We start from the raw sequence: 19,929 nt of genomic DNA on the forward strand, positions 1-19,929 counted from the left end.
CGTAGGTCAGCTCTGCTGCTGGCAGCTCCTGCCTCAGCTGTGTCTGTGTCTTCAACTGAAGCTGCAACTGAAACTGACGATGTAACTGTCGTAACTGCCTCTGTAACGGTCGTTGTAACTGTCGCTGGCTCCAACCGAAAAAGGAAGAGAGGATCTTCAAGCTGTCCTCTCCCCTCTTATAGGGTTTCTGACATCATCAAGCTCCGCCCAAATGACCAGGGCCGATTGGTTCTTGAGTTGGCCCCTCCCCCTAGCATAGACATCAACACCTCCCCTCAGCCAGCCCCATGACTCCTCACACAGGAAGCTGTCTGCTTCCCGGCATGCTCCCCGGGCCTCCTGCCCCGGAAGAGCAAGCCACAGTGTCCAGAGGCTCAATGAGGCAAGCTGAGCCATTCAAAGAAAACAAAAGCCATTATGGCTACACTCCACCCCTTGTTATAGGATACATAATCTAATCAGCCATGTATCCTAGAACATACATTGTGATCCAATTACAAAGGAAACTAAAACATATCATTCATTATAAAGCAAAACATATCATTCAGTGACATTCCCAAACATTGGTTAACGATTCAAATGCAATCCACCCCTAGATCCCAGCAAAATAATCTCTTCAATCAATCATCCCCAAAATAATTATTAATAATTCAAATGTCCACCCCTAAATCCTTGTATCCATTACATAGGATCAATAATATCATAACAATAAAACAACACAGCAAGGATAACACAAAATAAGTAAACAGAACACTATCATCATTTCCACCCCGCCCCTTGAACGATTGGGGCTCAAAATCTTGGGGTGAGGGGTGAAGGTCTCATTTTCCATAGCTTCTTCATGCTGAAATTGGATGTAGAGATGGCCCTGCCCCCAAAAAGTCCCATTCCAGAGGTCATTTCTTTAACAAGCTGGCAGGAATTCCAAGAATGCTACATGCTTAGGCAGTCACCGGAAAGTGCAGGGTGCTTAAGCCTGAAGGAAACAAAACTAGCAACAAGGTTAGCCAAAACAAAGGACAAAAAGAATAGACAAGTTTGGACTATAATTCTTCAAATAAAATCATCTCAAGTTTGGTTGAGATTTCAGTTATGCAAAGATCCAACATCAGAGCCAAACTCAGGTGGGAAATGTTTCTTTTCAAAAGGAACATAATGAGGAAGCCAAGAGGATCCCACCCTAGATATAGACTAAGATTGTCCTCCCAGCCTTTCCCCAAATGTACAAGTTTTCATCCGTTGATCACACAAGGTCACCTTCACTCTGAGTGGCTTGTGGGCTTGCAGGAGCAGTTCTTATTTCCCTATTTCTCGTGTTATCAAGGCCTTTATCTCTGTACATTCTATATAATTCATTGGTTGGAATTCCATCTATCATTTCAAAACCTACCCCTGCTCTCAATAAAGCAGTAAACATTTCTTTCCTTGTTACTCTCCTTTGGCGCCAAGTTTGCTGGTTATTCACTCTTCTCTCTCGAGGAGATCTATCCCTTCCCCAGTCACCTAAGTCATATAACTGTAAAATCTTATTTATCACTGTTGTAAGACGGCTCCCTACTTCTCCAAGTAATAAATTCAAAATTAGTTGTTTATAAGCAGGGGGAGCTGTCCTAATTATTAAATTCCTATGAGGCAGTTCCATTGAATCATTGTAATATTTGTCTGCAGTTCCTGTCATAATGGCAGTCTTCATTACCTCCTCCTTTAGTCTCATGATACAATCTCTAAGTGAATACCAGGGTCTGTGCTCAGTGGGCCACATAGAATCAGTAGCATATCTCTTATTGCATCCCACAGCGGCTAATGCCAACAGAGTAGTCCTGCTATCACCATCTCCTTGCTGATGATGTTCCCTAAAAGCTTGTTGAACTAGAGGATCATGGCTGATACCTATGAATCTCATGCAGTCTGTCCCATCTACTGATATTCCACCGGCCCCTTGATCACTGAGTCTTACCATCCAAGATATCAATGGTTCTCCTATTCTTTGGCTGAATCTACTCAAAATATCTGTGACCTCTTGCGGTGAGAAATCTTCCTGAATTTCCCTTGTAACTGAATCTTCACCTCGGGTTTCTGTCTTCCTCCTTTGTATGGGTCGAGCCCTTGTCTGATCATTTAACCATCTCCTATTCTCTGTGTGAGGCACATCCTGAACCCCAGTAGTGTTTTGTGCCTCAGCCGGCTCTTTCTGGGCTGGGTTGAAATGCACTCTGGGCTTTTTTGGTCTCCTGTTGCTCTTAGCCACATTAATAGAAAAGTTCTCATTTGAGTCAGTTTGGTCTCCTGCTATCTGAGATTCCTCTTCTTCCTGTGGGGTAGGAGTGCCCCTATGTCTTTCACTTAATCTCAATCTTTCGTATACTAGCCGGTAGGCTGATAACACTATCCAGCTTTGCCTAGATAGTGATGCCCCTGACTGAATCCCAACTTCTCGTAAACACTTTTCCAAATCCCTAGGATCTCCTCTCCGTAGCCTTGGTTCCCAGTTTTCACAGGGTCCAGCTTTTTTAGCCAATTCTTTTGCTAGGGAGGAATAAAATGGATCCTCCCATCCTGGGATATTTATCTCTTCCTCTGAAATTGTTCTGCTTCTAAATAGAGATCTTATACCTAGCGATCCTGTTCGTGACGCCAAATGTAATAAGAGTGCCGAGTTTATAATCTCAAAGAGGATCATAAACATGTCTGAAAGGTTCGGAATCGCCGGATAGAAGAAACTCTCAAAATAGAAGGCAGAAGAATCAAAACATTTATTTAGGCTCCACAGTAACCAACCCATGAACCAGAAGCCCCATTTTGATATGTTGGTCATAATCTTCCAGGCCCAATAGGTACGCCTTGAAAGAGTAACCAGGAGGCTACAGAGAAACATGATTGCGTAAAGCAAAATCATGTTTCCCCCTTTTATGGTAATAAGATTACCCACTGGACTGAAGTCTTTGTTCAGCTTCCTCCCGTAGGTCAGCTCTGCTGCTGGCAGCTCCTGCCTCAGCTGTGTCTGTGTCTTCAACTGAAGCTGCAACTGAAACTGACGATGTAACTGTCGTAACTGCCTCTGTAACGGTCGTTGTAACTGTCGCTGGCTCCAACCGAAAAAGGAAGAGAGGATCTTCAAGCTGTCCTCTCCCCTCTTATAGGGTTTCTGACATCATCAAGCTCCGCCCAAATGACCAGGGCCGATTGGTTCTTGAGTTGGCCCCTCCCCCTAGCATAGACATCAACACCTCCCCTCAGCCAGCCCCATGACTCCTCACACAGGAAGCTGTCTGCTTCCCGGCATGCTCCCCGGGCCTCCTGCCCCGGAAGAGCAAGCCACAGTGTCCAGAGGCTCAATGAGGCAAGCTGAGCCATTCAAAGAAAACAAAAGCCATTATGGCTACATCTTATTACTAGGGTAGCCTTTAAACCAAAATGATTCCAGATAGTGATTTCTACAGGAGGCAACACCCCAGAAGTGTTCTCTTCCCAGAGATGAGAGATAAAGTATGGTTTGAATGATTTCTTTGATACCATGTAAATGAAACTTCTGAATTAATTATATATAAATTATTAATAGTTATAAAACACCATTGCTAATATAAATGTGGTTACAATAATAAGAGTGATTAAAATTGTACTGATCTATTCGACAGTAATATATGAATCCACAAAGTCTTGTCTATTTACTATCATTAAAATGGGCTTTGTTGCTAATAGTATTAACGATGTTTATTTCATTTCACTGAAACCTTCTGCCAAGGCTTGCAAAGTCACACACCATTGTAAATCTTGTTGGTAACTATGAAAACCTCTGCAATAATAATAATAATAATTTTTAAAAACCCACCTTTTCCCTCCCTGCTCTAGTGCAATGCTATTGACTGTAATAAAATCTCTATCCATTAAAATATTTTGGTAAAATAAATGTGTGTGTAAAGGTAGGGGAAAACACCAGGAAGAGAAATTCTGAGGTATACCAGTGTTTCCCATATTTCTGCCAACATATTAACTAATCCAGCAAAAAAGATCCTTGATATGTCATTTGCTGACTGATGAGTGCACAGGGCTGAGGCTCAAGCACGAAATTTTATTGCTGAAGACATTTTCATCTGCAGCCAAATCACCAGGGAAACACTTTGTCAAACAACTTCATTCGGCATGGAGACTTTGTGACAATATTGGCATCTTAAGAATTTGTTCTGGTTTTTCCTACTGCACCTACCTGTCTGTGGTCTGCAATATTTACAGCAACACTGCAATTCATGCCGACACTCAGTTTAGCACCCAGGAACAGGCGAGCAAGCTCATGTTTTATCTCACCCGCAAGTTTAAAATAAGTGTTCAGAAGTTGTATTTTTTAATATATAAATGAGACAATATATTTAGGCCTACAAGGTTTAATACCAAATCCCTACACTATATTAATAGCAGCTGACCTAGCATTGGGCATCTGCAAGGTTAGGAGTTAGAGATTCTTTACTACAAGTTTAATCTTTCACTTCTGCAGCTTGGGTGGAATTAGAAAGTCAAGCAAATGAACATGAGTTTAATGTGCCATCAGCAAGCCAACAAAGGGAATTAGTAGTATGCTGGGCTCTGCTCACTGTTTGGGTTTGTGTTACAGCTGCAAAACTACTGTTTCTGCAAGCAAATCCTACCTCTGACCTTTAGGGCTTTCAGGACCTTGGAAAAGTCACTTAAGTTCTTGGGGCCCCAGAGACTCCAACCTTTAGGAGTTTCAGGACCTTGGACAAGTGACTCAAGCTCTTGGGGCCCCTGACACGCCAACTTTTAGAGGAGTATCAGGACCTTGGACAAATCACTTAAGTTCCTGGGCCACAGAAGGGTGGCACAGGAGTTAGAAAGTCATGGACTAGAGATTTTTCATATGTCTAACAGACCCCTATCATTTGTATCACAGCCATCATATTTCCGGGTATTCATTATGAAATATTCCAGGGAGTTAATAATATTCATTATCTTTTTCATTTAAGTGTTACAGGCTTGGATGACATCATCGATCAATTAGCAAGCACTTATTAAGTGCCCATTACAAAGCAGGCACTGTCCTAAAAGCCAGGGATACAAATATAAAAGACAGCCCCTTTCCTAAAGGAGCTTATATTCTACCAGCACATACTGGCCTCAGTTTAGTTGGGACCTCTGAGTCTCATGTGCAGCTAGGTGGTGCTGCAGTGGAGAGAGTACTGGGCCTGGAATGGGGAAGACTCATCTCAGTGATTTCAAATATGGCCTCAGACACTTCCCAGTTGTGTGACCCTGGGCAAGTCACTTAACCCCGTTTACCTCAGTTTCCTCATCTGTAAAAATGAGCTGGAGAAGAAGATGGCAAACAACTCCAGCATCTCTGCCAAGAAAACCCCAAACAGGGTCATGGAGAGGTGGACATGACTGAAAAACAACCAAACAACAGCCTGAAGTCTCTAAGTTGCAGAGCAGCGACTCATGCATTGGCAGAGGAAGTTCACCTAGAAGCTCCCAATACAAATGAAATCTCAGGTCTGGCCAAAAAACAAAAACAAATAAACAACAAAAAAAACCCCAAAATCCCAAATCTATTTTGACTGGGGTAGGTATTAAAAACAAAGATCAGAGCGATGTGTGCTCTGCTGGCAGAAGAAAGAGGTGTGAATGCGTTTTAAGGAATCACACCCAAAGCCAAAAGGGGGGAAACTCCTATGTCAAGGTCCACTTGCCTCTCCGAAATATACATCTTTACTGCTTCATTTTTTGTTTAAAGATCACATGTTTGATTTATTCATTTCATACGTTTGAGCAACTATCTATTCAAATTAACCTGAAGTTTGTGTTTATTTTTGTTAAGCATTACTTTTACTGGCTATATTACTTATTTACCAGTTGTGCCAGTCAGAGGTCTAAATATATAAAATTCTGGCCACCAAAACCAATGGCACAGGCTCTAAGGAGCCACAGAAAGTGGGCTCCTAAAAAGCAGAAAGAGATTTGTAACAAGGAATCTAGAATTTAAACACATACACACAGAGTAAAAACCTAGAGTTTTCCCCTCCTTTCTTTCCACTCAAATATTTTAAATGATACACAGTACAAAGTTTCAATCTTTTGTTAATTTTTGTCAACTTGTCTGTTTTATGATATATAACATCTCAGTCAGTCAACTATCACTTATTAAGCATCTACTATAGCTCAGTGAATAGAGCACTGGGCCAGGAGTCGGAAAGACCCGAGTTCAAATCTGTCCTCAGACATGTACTAGGTGTGTGACCCTGGGCAAGTCACGTAACCTGTTTGCCTTAATCCACTGGAGAAGGAAAAGACAAACCACTCCAATATCTTTGCCAAAAAAACCCCATGGACCATAATATTGGTGTAATATGGTCCATTTGTACCAATATGGTCCATGAGGTTATGAAGAGTTGGACACAACCAAACATCATCATCATCATCCTATCATCTTCATCATCATCATCAACATGCCAACTCACTGTGCTAAGCACTAGGGATACAAAGACAAATAGAGCATCCCTGCTCTCAAGGAACTCAAAGTCTAATGGGGAAGACAACATACAAATAACTATGTGCTATAAAGATACGTGTGTGTATCCATATGTAAACACACACCCATGTATACATAATCAATTGATTATTATTATGATATATTTATTGATAATAAATACATGTAAGTATATGTAACTCTTCCTAAAACAGAGGTCTGAACACATCACCCCTCTCCCCCATTCAATAAACTCCAGGGGCTCCTCATCACCTCCAGAATCAAACATGAAATTCTATGTATCTATATCCATTGATCGATTAGATACACATACAGGATAAATTGCATATATTCTCAGAAGGAAAACACTAATATTAAGGAAGATCAGGGCAGAAGGAATCCAAGGAAGCTAGGAGGCAGGAAGGAGGAAGAACATTCCAGGCAAGGGGGACAGCAGAGAAAATGCTCAAAATCTGGAGAAGGAATGTGTGTCTAAGGAAGATTGTGGAGGACAGTGTCACCTGATCGAGGAATTCATGGAAGGGAATGAGGTGTAAGAAGACCAGAAAGGTTTCTAAGAAGGGGCCTGGTTATAAAGAGCTTTGAAGGCCAGAGGGTTGTACACTTGATCCTGGAGGTAATGAGGGGTTACCACACTTTATTGAATGGGGTGGGGTGTGGGTTGCTATGGTCAGACCTGTGTTTGAGGAAGATCAATCTGTGAGCTGAGCGGAGAGTGGGGTGGGGTCAGGAGAGACCCAAGGCAGGGAGACCAACCAGAAAACAAAGGCAATGATCCAACTGTGAGGTGATGAGTACCTGCACCAGGGTGGCTGCTGTGTCAGAAGAAGGAAGGAGGCACATTAAAAAGATGTCAGGAAGGTAAGAAAGGACAGTAATGGCACATTGAGGGAGGTCATTGTTTAAAATAGAAAGACAACTGTTCTACTATCAACATTACTGAGGTTAAATAATGTAGTGAAGGAGCCAGAGATTAGGAGATGAAAGATTTGGGTACTGCCACTTCCCACCTATATGATCTTGAGTATATCACTTCCTGTGCCTGAGGGCTCAGGCTCCTCTTGGGTAAAATGCGAGCATGGAATAGAGGATAGTTAAAGGTCCCTAGCAGCTCTAATGTCCTCATCCTAAGTAACCTGTTATCTAGTAATAGTTCCTGGCTTCCTGACCTTGTCAGTCAGTGAGTGACTTCCATATGCTTTCAGCCAAGAGCCAGTTTCTGGCTATTAATTTACATACATGTTCTCAGATATATGTGCAAGTGAAAATGGGAATGTCTGCTTTGACTTTGAACAAACACAAATATAATGTGAAATTAGATCATCATATTTATTCTTGAAATCCAATTTAAAGCATTCCTTTCTGTCCAAACAGATGACTATCCCCCAACCACCCACCCAAAGAACTCTGCAATAACAATAATCTATGTAAAACCACAAATCCTGGTAAGTTATTTGTGAAAGACATGTCATCACATTCCACAAGTCCTAGCAAACAACTGATTTTTAATTCCTTCATTTTTTTTGCTCAACTCATGATTTCTAATGTTCATGTTTATTCATTAAATAATAACTGATGCTTAAAATTCGAATGCTTTTATAAGAGAATAAAAGATAAGCCTCTGAGCTGTTAAAAAGCCTTTTCTTATACATGTTTTGTTCTTACATATCATATGTTTATAATGCAATTTACTCAGAAGACAAAAGAAACTACCACCATTTTTTGTAAACAAGGATAGTTTCCAAAAAAGCTTATGTCCTGTTATGCATTCTAGCAATACCACTTGGAGAACATGATGGCTGTAAGTATGGCAGAGTATCATGCAAATACTTTATCTAGTCCCATAATGCCCCAACCCCTAGATCATAGGAGACTGATTTGGAGAGCTGAGATCTATTTAATGTACACCTCCAGCTGTTTGCTGGACCCCTCCACCAGGACGTTCCACAGGTATCTCAAACTCAATGTGTTCAAAATAGAACTATCCACCACCACCACCCCTCCCAAAAAAACCTGATTTTGGGGAATTTAATTCCCTTCAGAGTAAGGCTCCAGCATATTGTTCAAGTTGATTACACAACACTCCCCTTCATTAACTCTACAATCCAGCCAAACTGTCCTAGTTACTGCTCCTTCTACAATATCCCATCTCCTATCCCCATGAGTTTATATATTAGCTACTCCTCAATCTCTCATGCCTCCAATGCTCTTCTTGTTAATGCCTCCTCGAATCTCTGTTATTTCAAGGTTCAGTTCAAGTGCCACCTCCTTTAAGAAGCCTTTCTCAATTACCCTTCAATGTTAGTCCCTTTCTGCCCCACCCCATCCATGTATATTCATTTTGCACATATCTTGTATTTACTCCTCTGTGGATATGGTATATTTCTTTAAGGAAAGGGACTGATTATCTATTCTTTCTGTTAACTGCTGGCTCCTAGTACAACACCTCGCTGACAACAGGCACTTGATAAATGATCACTAATTGAAAGACAGGATGATGTCAGTCAAACATACTCAAAAAGACCATGAAATAATTAACTACCTGAAAAGATAACGCAAAAATGGATACCTTAAAATATGATGGTTATGTTCCAAATTATAGGGATTTCTGTTAAACATATGAAAATCTTAAAATATTTACAGCTTGTAAATGGAACTCCTATCACACTGAAGGCAGTCATTAACTCAATATAGCTTAGTACATGTTATGAACACACATTTAATTTATGCTAATGTTTTTAAGAGCTTTCTCTAAGTCATAAATTGTACTTTTACAACTGAAATTAGAATCTTGGAGAAGCATACAAGCTCTTATTTTACTGTGTACTCTAATAGTGTCTTATTTGAGCAGTTATATACCATATCTTCACTCTCAAAATGCTAAAAAATCAATGCCTTTGTGATAGCAACATCACTGTCAGTCACCCATATATGGAGGCAAATTCTCAAGTTTCTTCTGTTTTATATTATTCAATTCAAATTGGAATTGTCAAGCCCACCCCCCAAAAAGGGGGCTCAGCAGGTCAGAAGGGGGCAGGGTAAGCTTCTTTTTTGCTTTTGTTCCATCAATCTGATTGCTATCCCTTTCCTTGTTTAATCCTATTTGGCTCCCTAATCCCCTAAAGAATTCCTCTAAAGTACCACAGTTAAGAGGAAGCCAGAGATACTTGAGTCCTGGGAAGCTTGAGTTAATGTTCATGGGAGAAGGGAAAGAGAAGAGCAGGAAGCGAAAGATTTTAACCAGGCACAGTTCAGTGCTTGAAACAACATTTAGGCAAGATGCCAGTATATACTATGAACTAATTAATACCTAATGATGTCTTTGCAACGGCACTTTTTTTTTCTTCACGAAAACATTCTAGAAAACTAATTATGGACCTAATTACATTTATAGGAAACAAGAGTCAAATAGAATCTGTGATTTTTGAATACCTATGATTTCCCAGCATCCTTCTTCATAGGAATATTTTTTTCCCCACTAAAGTGCTACAAAACCTGCAATGCTTTCAAAATATAAATCTATTTCTCCTCAAGCCATCAACCACATAACCAATGGACAAAATCATTTTTCATGACTTTCTAAAATATCATGTCAGAGTTGCAAATTCAGTAAACATAAATAAGGATTTAGGCCAGTCAAGGCTGTTAAAAGTAAGCTCCTTCATATATTATTTTGGAGATTTTCTAAGTAGCAGAAGAGTACTCTGTAAGGTCTTGGGGTGTGTGTGTGTGTGTGTGTGTGTGTGTGTGTGTGTGTGTGTGTGAGAGAGAGAGAGAGAGAGAGAGAGAGAGAGAGAGAGAGAGAGAGAGAGAGAGAGAGAGAGAGAGAGAGAGCGAGCAGTCCCTTCCTTCCTAAATCTGGAGCATTTTACTTCCTGGAATCAGATCTTCACCCTCACAAAATATGGTCCCTCTGGCCAAAGAACTCATCAACCAGTGACCAATCTTCCAATGATATGTTCTCAATTCTAGTGCCTTTTGCCTGTGATTATCTCTAATTTATCCTGCCTCTGTCTTGTTGGTACATAGCTGTTAGCATGTTGTCTTCCACATTAGACTGGGAGTTCCTTGAAGGCAGGGGCTGTCTCTTGCTTTTCTGGCTACACACTTTGAATGACTTTATCCAACTGGTCCTCAGACAGCTTCACATTCTGCCTGCTGCTGGCCATGTATCTGAAGCCTTTCTAGCTGGGCTCAAGGAGAACTTGGGCTCTGTTCCACGTCACGATGAGACATTAGAATTAGGCAACAGGGAGGCACTGAAGCTTCTTGAGCAGGAGAAAGACATGGTTATGTATAAAGATGAGTGACATATTTCACAAACCGAAATATGAATAAAAATTTCCTAAAAAATTCTATTTTTGGAGATCCAATCCAAACATATGATACAAAGCTTAGATGTTCAGAGACTCATAGAATCTTAAGAGGTGGAAAGGACTTCGTAGATGACTGAGTTTAACTTTTTTACTTTACATGAGTATACTGACAGCAATCAGAGACATGCCTGAGGCACAGAGATTGTCAATGACAGAGCTGGGACTATCATGCCTACCTCTTGATTCACAGGTCCAGCCCCTTTGAACAATGTCACATATTTCCACAGCATATAGAATCTTTATTGAACAATCTAAGATTGAATTTCATGTCACCATGAATTCCAGTGAGTGGATTTAACAAAAATAAACAACACGTAACATCATTAGGTTCTGGATCCAGATCATCTATATGTCTTCTAATGCCCCCTAGAACATGTAAAAACTCATCAAGACAATTCCAGATTGACTCCAGGAATACTGGCCCAGATGAGTTTGAGGCAAGTCACATGACCTGAGTAAGCTTAGCTCCTCACCTACAAAAGAGGGATAATTGCTTTCGTCTACACTGCTGTATTACTGTAAGGCCTCAACAACAGTCAGTATCATTGTGGCTCTTATTTATAATTGCCTCTCTTTGCCATCTCAAGACTAGTTCTCCTTGGTCTAAGGTCTAACAACTCGAGAGCGACTGGTGGGGGCTGCAGAGAGCAGAGAAGAGAAAGGGAAAAAAAAGCAAAAACAGGAGAACTGGCTGTCCCAGCGGCTGGTAGGTTCCTCCTCATTAGAAGTCTCCAAATAAAACAAGGCTGCCTTCTTTTCAGGTCTGCTGCATGAGGGCTCCAGGTCCTGGTATGGTGGGCCTCCAAAGGTCCTCTCAGCTCTAGGACTCTGTGAAAGCTTGTAGTTTGGGAGCCGTAAGGGGTAAAACTTAAACAGGGCATTTTGGAGCTCTTCCTAAAGGCTCGATTTTAGAAAGACAGAACTGTGCAGTGGATAGCAAGTTGCCCTGTAAGCCAAGATCAGGGTTCAAGCCCTGCCTTTCACACATAATGGCTGTGTGACCCTGAGAGAATCAGTTAAGCTTGCTGAGCTCTAAAGAGAACTCTAAGACTTAAGTTGCAGAGAAGGTGCTGACTTGAACTAGAGAAGGGATTTTCTCATCGAGGAGTTCCCTACAATAATGAAATCAGATTTAATCCTTATCCCTATCCCTGTTTCAGAAAGGTTAAAAATAAAGGCTCAAGTTGTATGTCTAATGTAGCTATAGATTCAATGATTCACACCATCCCTAATTAGAAAGTATAGGATTGACAGCTGGTAGGGGCTCATTCTGACACACCTGATCCCTCCAATGTTAGTTCTCCCCTTCTTTCAATTTACAGACTTAAAGAGCTGTCTGAGGTCCTGAGAAGTTCAAAGACTTGCCCAGACTCACAGAGGCCATGAGCACTGTTAGAGGCGGCTAGCACTCTATCCACCAGACCACCCTGCCTTTCTTTGTCTGCTCCATAGGAGGTGTTTGATACATGCTTACTGGCTGAATGGAGAGTCCCAGAGGCTTACATGGCTTGCTCACACAGTGGGGTAAAACTGGGACCAGAACCCATATTTTCTTGACTCTCCATTCAAAGAAATCTTCCACTGCTTCAGTTCGATTTGACAAACATTTAATATCGACAATGTTCAAGGCCCTATGCTATTTCTTCAAAGGTATCAAAACTCTTGTCATTTGATCCCAGGACCCATCCAGTGTCACTCTCTGAAGCACTAAGGCGGAGCAGGCAGTAGTTTGGTGCTTAGATGCAGAAAAGACAGCCTAACACCTAAGAATGGAAGGGCCAAAGAAAGTCAGATCTTTTAAGCAAGCCTAGGGCTTGAAAGGCATGGAAAGGGATTTTGCAATTGATTTGGGGTTTCAGTCACAGTAACAGTCACAGGACTAGGCTGATCATGGGAACTGACCTTAAGTAACTAGTCTTAACAGTGTGTCAAGTGATTATACTGGTTGTATTCAATTCAACAGGCATTCTTAAGTACTCCCTGTGTGCCAAGCACTGTTTGAAGCACTGGGCGTCCTAAGAAACTGAGTCTGAGTAAGAGAAGACTTCATCTCTGTCTTTCTAGAGTTTCTAATCTAGGAGGGGAATAAGACACCTTTGCAGATAATTATAATACAAAATGCTACATGACCAGTCCATTGGGGAGGTGAAAATAAAGTGTTCTTTGAGATCTCTGATAGGAGGTAGTTGCTGGAAGTGAAAATCAAGGAATTTTTATTGTGCTTTGCTGTCTCTCTTCTCTGGCCAGCAGAGCTGTTTGGAGGTATTTATGTAGCTAAAGGGAATTCATTGAAACTTTTGACTCTCAAAGAAAAATAACATGTTTCCTTTTGTGTGGCCTATTCAATAGGCCAAGGATTTTTCCTTCCAGTGGTGAAAGCAATTTTCCTTTTATAATTCTTAAAGTGCAACAACAACAAAAAAAATGGAATCACTACCACACATTGCTTGTACTGAGCTTCACTATCAATTCAAAGTATTATAAAATTGAAGTGGGCTAAACCTTTACAGACAAGAGGGAAGAAGCCAATTCAGACTGTGGGAGATACTCAGAACTGAATTAATTCTCCTTTCCAAAGTTATGTGTGGCTGTCCACTCCTCTCCCTATAGGAGAGTTAGCTCTGGCCCTTTCCCGTTTACTATCCTCTTCTTCTAATTTACCCTCTGAGAACCTTTCTCCATTTTGGTGAAATGAAGAGAACAAGGAAATTAGAGACAGAGGACCCATGTCTGACTACTGGCTTACTCAAACTAGCAAGACCCTTCACTCTCCGGGCTTCAGCTGCCTTGAGAATGCTGGCTTAGGTCTGTTCTAGTTGTAAATCTGATCTGATGTTCTCCCTCCTTCCAAATATGAATTAATTGATTTGGCTAATTAATATAAGTGGCAACTTATTAATTAGCTGATTTTTTACAGTTTTATTGATGTCTTTTTTTTTTAGATCAGTACTTTCCTATATTGAACTTGAGTTCCTCACCCACAAACTATGAAGCAAAACTGATCATCAGAACAACAGCATCTCATAGCATAATAACCATCTGGAACCTGTAGTACCCCGCTCTCTACAGAGAGTAGGGAGTTTCTGTTTCATCAGGGGCTCATTGGAACGAAGACTAGTCATTGCAATTAACTTGAGTTCACCTCCATTTTGGGCATGGTGTTTCCTTTGGGTACACTCTTCTTCCATTTGTTTTTCCTAGTATTTGTCATTTCACAGAATGTAGTAATCAGCTAGATTTGGCCTCACAGCTTGGGTCAGAGCAAAGATGGGGGTTTAGGAATTCAAAGGAAATGGGTACTCCCATTATTATTAGGCAGTGCAGCAAGCAGACAAAAAAAAAGGACAAACACACATATACACTATACGACTGTAGACATGGACAGAGGTCTGGCCCCTCAGATGCAAAGAAACTCACTCAGCTCGAGGGGGACAGAGATATGTATAGTGGCAACAGTGAAAGTACATGCCTGGAACAGCGGTTTGAGAAGTAAGTTTTATACCTTAAAAATGGGCTTGGGTGATAACAGGTGATCCATGCCAGATGTGGTCAGTCAATAAACATTTATTATAAAAATAATGATACATATTTATTACATATATAAGACTGCTAGAGAGACAGATAAATAGATAGATAGATAACAGAGGTATGGGAAGAGCATTCCTAATCAGATTTAGATGAAGTGGGGAAAGTTCCCAAGCCACCTATTGATGCCAGGTTCAGGTTGGGGGAGTTTTCTTATTGGGACCAGAAACTAGGTAAAGGTAAGGTTTGAGTTGGCAATTAGAGATCCCAGGGATAAGTGTGGCTCGTAGCCACCACAGTCAGCTAGGAGTCTCATCCAAACAGGAGACTGGCCAAGGAGGGTCAAAATTAGTCAGGACAGTGGAAAAGTGCAAACTGTCGCTGCTTTTATAGCTCATTAAGAGCACTGGCCTAAGTGACTCCATACTGGAGTCCTATCATTTATACCTACAACATCAACAATATACTACAAGAATTACAATTATCTCACATTTTAATACAGTTATCTACAACAATACGTTTGACTGTTCCCAAATGATGGGCACCCACCTTGCTTCCGGGTTAGTTTTGTTTGGAATACTATAAAAAGTACTGCTACAAATATTTCGGTACATTCCATTTTGGTATGGGAACTTTCTGGCTCTGACTTGAGGTATGTGCCTAGAAGTGGGCCATTAATTAAATAAGCTTGTCCAAAAGGGAAAAGAACCCCCCACCCGACCCCCACCCTGGTCTTTCTCAACCTGTTGGGCTTTAGAGAGATGTATTTCTCTCCCCTTCACAAATGTTAATTTTGCGGCCATGAAGAACTAGTGTCCATTTAAACTTTCCTTTTAAAAGAAATAAATGGTCATGCTATTACTATCCTATGTACCAAGAAAGGGAAAATACAAAAGAGTCAAATTATTGCCTTCTGGCTTTTCTATTATATTTTCCACAGACAAGTGAGGTTAATTACAGAAATTAGGACACAACTGAACTCAATAAATGGCTGAAAATAACTGCTTAGCACAAGGTGCTGGACAGAGTACTGACCGTGGAGTCAGGAAGTCCTGGGTTCAAATTCTGCCTCTGACACTTAAATGATGTGTTACTTTGTGAAAGGTATATTACTTCTGTGAATATCAGCATCTTCATTTGTAAAATGGGGTAAGTAATATCTATAGGATCCACTTTAAGTGAAAAAATACATATATACAGGGTGTCCCAAAAGTCTTTGTGCAGTTTTAAGCTATTAAGGCTGTATATACTGTACCTTGCAAACAGGAAAGGATGGTAAGTGTTGGCTATCATTTTCATTCTCAAATTATTAATGCTTAAATTCCATCATAAACTGCCCCATTGGCCCAATTTGTAATAAAAGGTATAGAAAGTTATTTTAGAAAAAATTAATAAAGACATTGTAACTGTACAAATTACCATCATCAAGAACACATTTATTATGTATAACACTGTTCTAGGGTCTTTAGTTCCCAAACTAAATCCACTCTGTCGTTTAATTCAATTCAGGCAGCATTTATGAAAGAGTCATGAACTACAAACTTTCACAAACTTTACTTCCTCCAAAGAATGGAAAGGAATTACCTGAAGTATCTTTAACAACTGATTTGTCAGAATAATACCATAAATGCCCAGAGTATTTTTTAAATTTTTAATATCAGTAAAATTTATTTCTCAAATTGAAATGATTAAGAAGACAGCCAGCACATTTTGATAAAAATAGTATATGTTTGCTTAACAGTAATGGCACTTAACCTATGGAGAATGCATTACAGTTTTTCCTTTTTTAAGCTTTAGTGATACTTGTTTTTACAATATGAACATTAACAGATTACTCCCATTTATTAGGTGTCTCTAGCAACAAAACAAGACTATTAAAGACTTCATCTAAAGGTACATTTCCCATTTCTAGAACCATGCTTCACCTCATTCTGTATTCTAAATCCAACCACCAGCCTATTTCATCACCTGACCCTCAAAAATCATGAATGAGCATTGCATTCATCCCAGTTCTTACAGCTTTCGAAGTTGTTTGTCTTTAGAGTGTTGTGGTTACTATATACACTGTTCTCTTGCTTCTGCTCATTTCATTCCCTTATAAAAGTTGTAACTGTTCATTTTTACAGCGTGGATGTCATAGTATAAAATTTATAATTTACACCACAAATTCTTCTCCTGATCCTGCTGGTTTCACTCTGCATCGGTTTGAAAATTCTTTCCGCGTCTTTTTGAAATCGTCCACTTCCTCATTTCTTACTGCACGGTAATATTCCATCGCATTCATCACATACCACAGACTATTTGGCCGCTCCTCAATAGCTGGGCATCCTCTTAGTTCCCAGGTTTGCTGTTGTTGTTGCCACCCTAACAAGAGCTGCTCTAAATATTTATGCACATAAAAGACCTTTTCCTCTTTTTTTAATCTCTTCTGGGTATTGGCCTCCCAGTGGTATGGCTGGTTAAGGGTAGGGCCTAGTAGTCTGCACAGGTATCATTTACATTTGATGAGCACAACCACCCTATGGAGTAGGCAGTGCTGGAGGTATTATTCACAATTTACAGAGGAGCCATAGAGGACAGATGTGAATTCTAAGATCACATGACTAGGAAATAGTGGGAATAGGATTAGAACCCAGACCCTCCAATTATCAGTAGAGTGTTTTTCCTACCACACCAGGCTTCCTCCCACAAAATAACTTTAATACAAAATCAAAACAAAACCCCTATGACTGTCTATCACACAAACCTCTGCAAGGCAAGGACCATCTCCTTCCTAAGCCTCTTTAGTACACCACAGACCATTTCAATTTTCCTTAGGTTGAAGGCGTCATATTTGAGTGACTAAAGACTAGCTGGGGAATGAGGTAGGCTTACAGCTACGGGCGCATTAATCACCTTTCCATTACAATAGAGGCTTACAGGAAGGTGGCTAAAGCCATGCAATATGGCTTAGCAATTTTTTATTAACACTGGGACCTTCACTTAAAACAGTGTTGGTTTGTGCTAAGTGTGAATAGCAGAGGACCATACACACTGTGGATAGTCAAGGAATGCTCAGGGGTCATGATGATGACAAAGATGGGTTTTTCTTGGAGAGTAGGAATAGAAAAAAAGAAAAAAAGGTAATCAAGGTACGATGACAGAAATGGGGCTTAAATGAATAAATCAAGAGGGAGCAAAAAAAGGACTGAAAGCCAGTTTTTTGTCATTTTTTTTAAAAAAGTTAAGCAGTGAATATCTGCTTAATATTTAATGCAAATTGTATTATTTATAATGGAAACATATCATTTACTAATACAAATATAAAGTATGGAATGTATTTTGATTTGATTTACTTGAATTATCTATCTTTACAAGAGAAATTAATTTTTTATACTCACATATTATCCAAGATCATCTTTAGCACATGAATTTTTACTAGAAAGCAGTTTAAAAATTTAGACTTTATAAACATCAAGGTCTTCAACAGTGGGATATTGTGTCTTTTTTGCTGCCTACTGAGAACTTGGTTTTGAGGTTTCTGCTAAACAATGAATTTCTGAAGGAATCCATGCTTCTGCTATGCTCTCCTGTCTAGGTGAAGAGGTCCTGATCCTTGGTTAATGACAAGACTTCATTTCTTTATCTTGATGACTTTGCATCTGGAACTTATTCTAAGGAATAGCTTGTTCACATCTACATTATCTGAAGGAAAATGCCAAATGCTCATTCTTCAAGACTCTCTTTTTTTTTTACCTTGCTCGAGCATAAGCAGATAAATTCTCGGTGTCACCGCGGCTGAATCTCCCTGCTATTTTTATTTTCTACTGACAGAATATTCAAAGCTGACAAATGTTGTAGAACAGACATAGTTATTAAAAGCTTCAATTTACAGCAAATAGTGACAGTTTGCTTTTGCTGCTCATAAAGCAAAATCGAAGAGGTGTAAATACACGGAAAAGGTGGAACGACAACACCCAAGACCCTGCTTTAAGCACTTGTAATAAGTAATGCTCGCCCAAAGTTAACAACAGGGTTCTTCTGGAGGTGTTTCTCCAAATGATAACCGAGAAAAGAACACTGCATGGCAATGTGTGATGGCATTTTAAAAACATGGCTCATAGGGATGTTTTAAGTACTGATGAATTTACTGGTGAACTTTAAGCCAGGTGAACTTCAGTGTGTAGACACACATACACACACCTAAGATTCCACTGGAGATCAACTCAGCAAGCGTGAAAATACCAGCTACTCTTCTCTCGGCTACAAAGTCCTGCTCACACCGTCCTTAAGGGTCCAGGACACTTTTGACTCTGCTTGGATGCAAGACTCAAAAGCACCTATTACTTTTCCAGTGCTGCTTCTATGTGGTCTTGCTTTTTCTATCAGAACAAAAATCATAAAAAGGTGGCACCCATCATTTAGGGGAAGGCTGTATGTCTGCAGCTGACCTAGTCCTTCCGCTTTCTTTTATTCTTCCAGCTTCCTAACTCTTGGCCATGTCCCCTGTGGGTAGGATGTGGTAAAATGGCTTTCAGGCTATTTGCGGGTTAGTAGCTTCTGCCAATGGTTTCACGAGCTACAGCAAGGACTAAACTGAGTCTAAAATGAGGAAAGGAGGGAGGATTACCTGTGGATTTCAAAGGACACCACAATGCATGCCCCTGATTAATCAAAGATACAGTGAGCTAAAGGCAGTTCTAATTATTACTTTCACTACATAGCATCCTAGAAGGAAGAAGTCTAATATAAATATAGTAATACAAAATAGAGAAATTACATCTTTTGGTTTTTGGTGAGGGTTTTTTTTGGGGGGGGAGGTGCGGGGGTAAGGAGGGGAATAACTTTAAGTTCCACCAGAAAGAGAACCGAGAAACTATAAATGACTTCTACATGGTATGATATGAACTAATTCCCTTGGGCAGCATCTTAGGTGGTTATACATAGTATTACTTATACTGGGTGAGAAATTACTGGCAGAACAGGATAAGAGTAGAGAAAGAGTAGGAAAAAAAGCAAGAAGACTCACAGGAAAAGAAGGCAGCAGAGAAAACTTCCCACACCAGAGAGGAAGTCACAGGTAGAAGGAACTGCATCCAGGAAGCTGATTCAGGCTGAAGTCAGGAGAAGGGTGAGTCACCTGACCCAAAGTAAAAAGAAAATCTAAATAAGAAACTGGGGACATTCTATTACATTTGCATTCAGAAACTTGGGACCCAGCACACGTCGGTTCACATGTTGCTTCACAAGGACATTTTCACTCATCTATGAATTATCTACTAAGCGTTTTGCAAGGGAATCATGCTAGACCCCATGGGGGAAGACTAAAACAACATCCCTGACTTCAAAGAGCTAACAACGAAGGGAAGGTTATGACAGCTACCATAAATAGCTATAATAAACTGTGAATGTGCATTAAGTCCTAACAAAGTGCTACAGGAATTAAGATGAAGGACAGATTATCTTTGGCTAAGGTTGGGTGGTTGAGTGGGGTGTCAGGGAAGGAAGACGAACAGGGCCAGGAGAGGCTATACTGGGGGGGAGGGTGAACAA

At 40.3% G+C, this 19,929-nt stretch overlaps 1 protein-coding gene across 2 annotated transcripts in view; it reads right to left on the reverse strand.

The window, feature by feature from the left end:
• Nucleotides 1–19,929, reverse strand: part of RSU1 (Ras suppressor protein 1) — a 236,079-nt gene that overhangs the window by 59,664 nt on the left and 156,486 nt on the right. The window contains exon 9 of one of the 2 annotated variants that reach the window (XR_005010507.1): nt 19,406–19,516. The exons of the other annotated variant lie outside the window; for it this stretch is intronic. The gene's annotated coding sequence lies outside the window, so the exon portion shown is untranslated. The remainder of the gene's footprint in view (nt 1–19,405; nt 19,517–19,929) is intronic. 2 annotated transcript variants of the gene reach the window in all.

This window comes from Trichosurus vulpecula, chromosome 5, assembly GCF_011100635.1.
Source record: "Trichosurus vulpecula isolate mTriVul1 chromosome 5, mTriVul1.pri, whole genome shotgun sequence".
NCBI lineage: Eukaryota > Metazoa > Chordata > Mammalia > Diprotodontia > Phalangeridae > Trichosurus > Trichosurus vulpecula.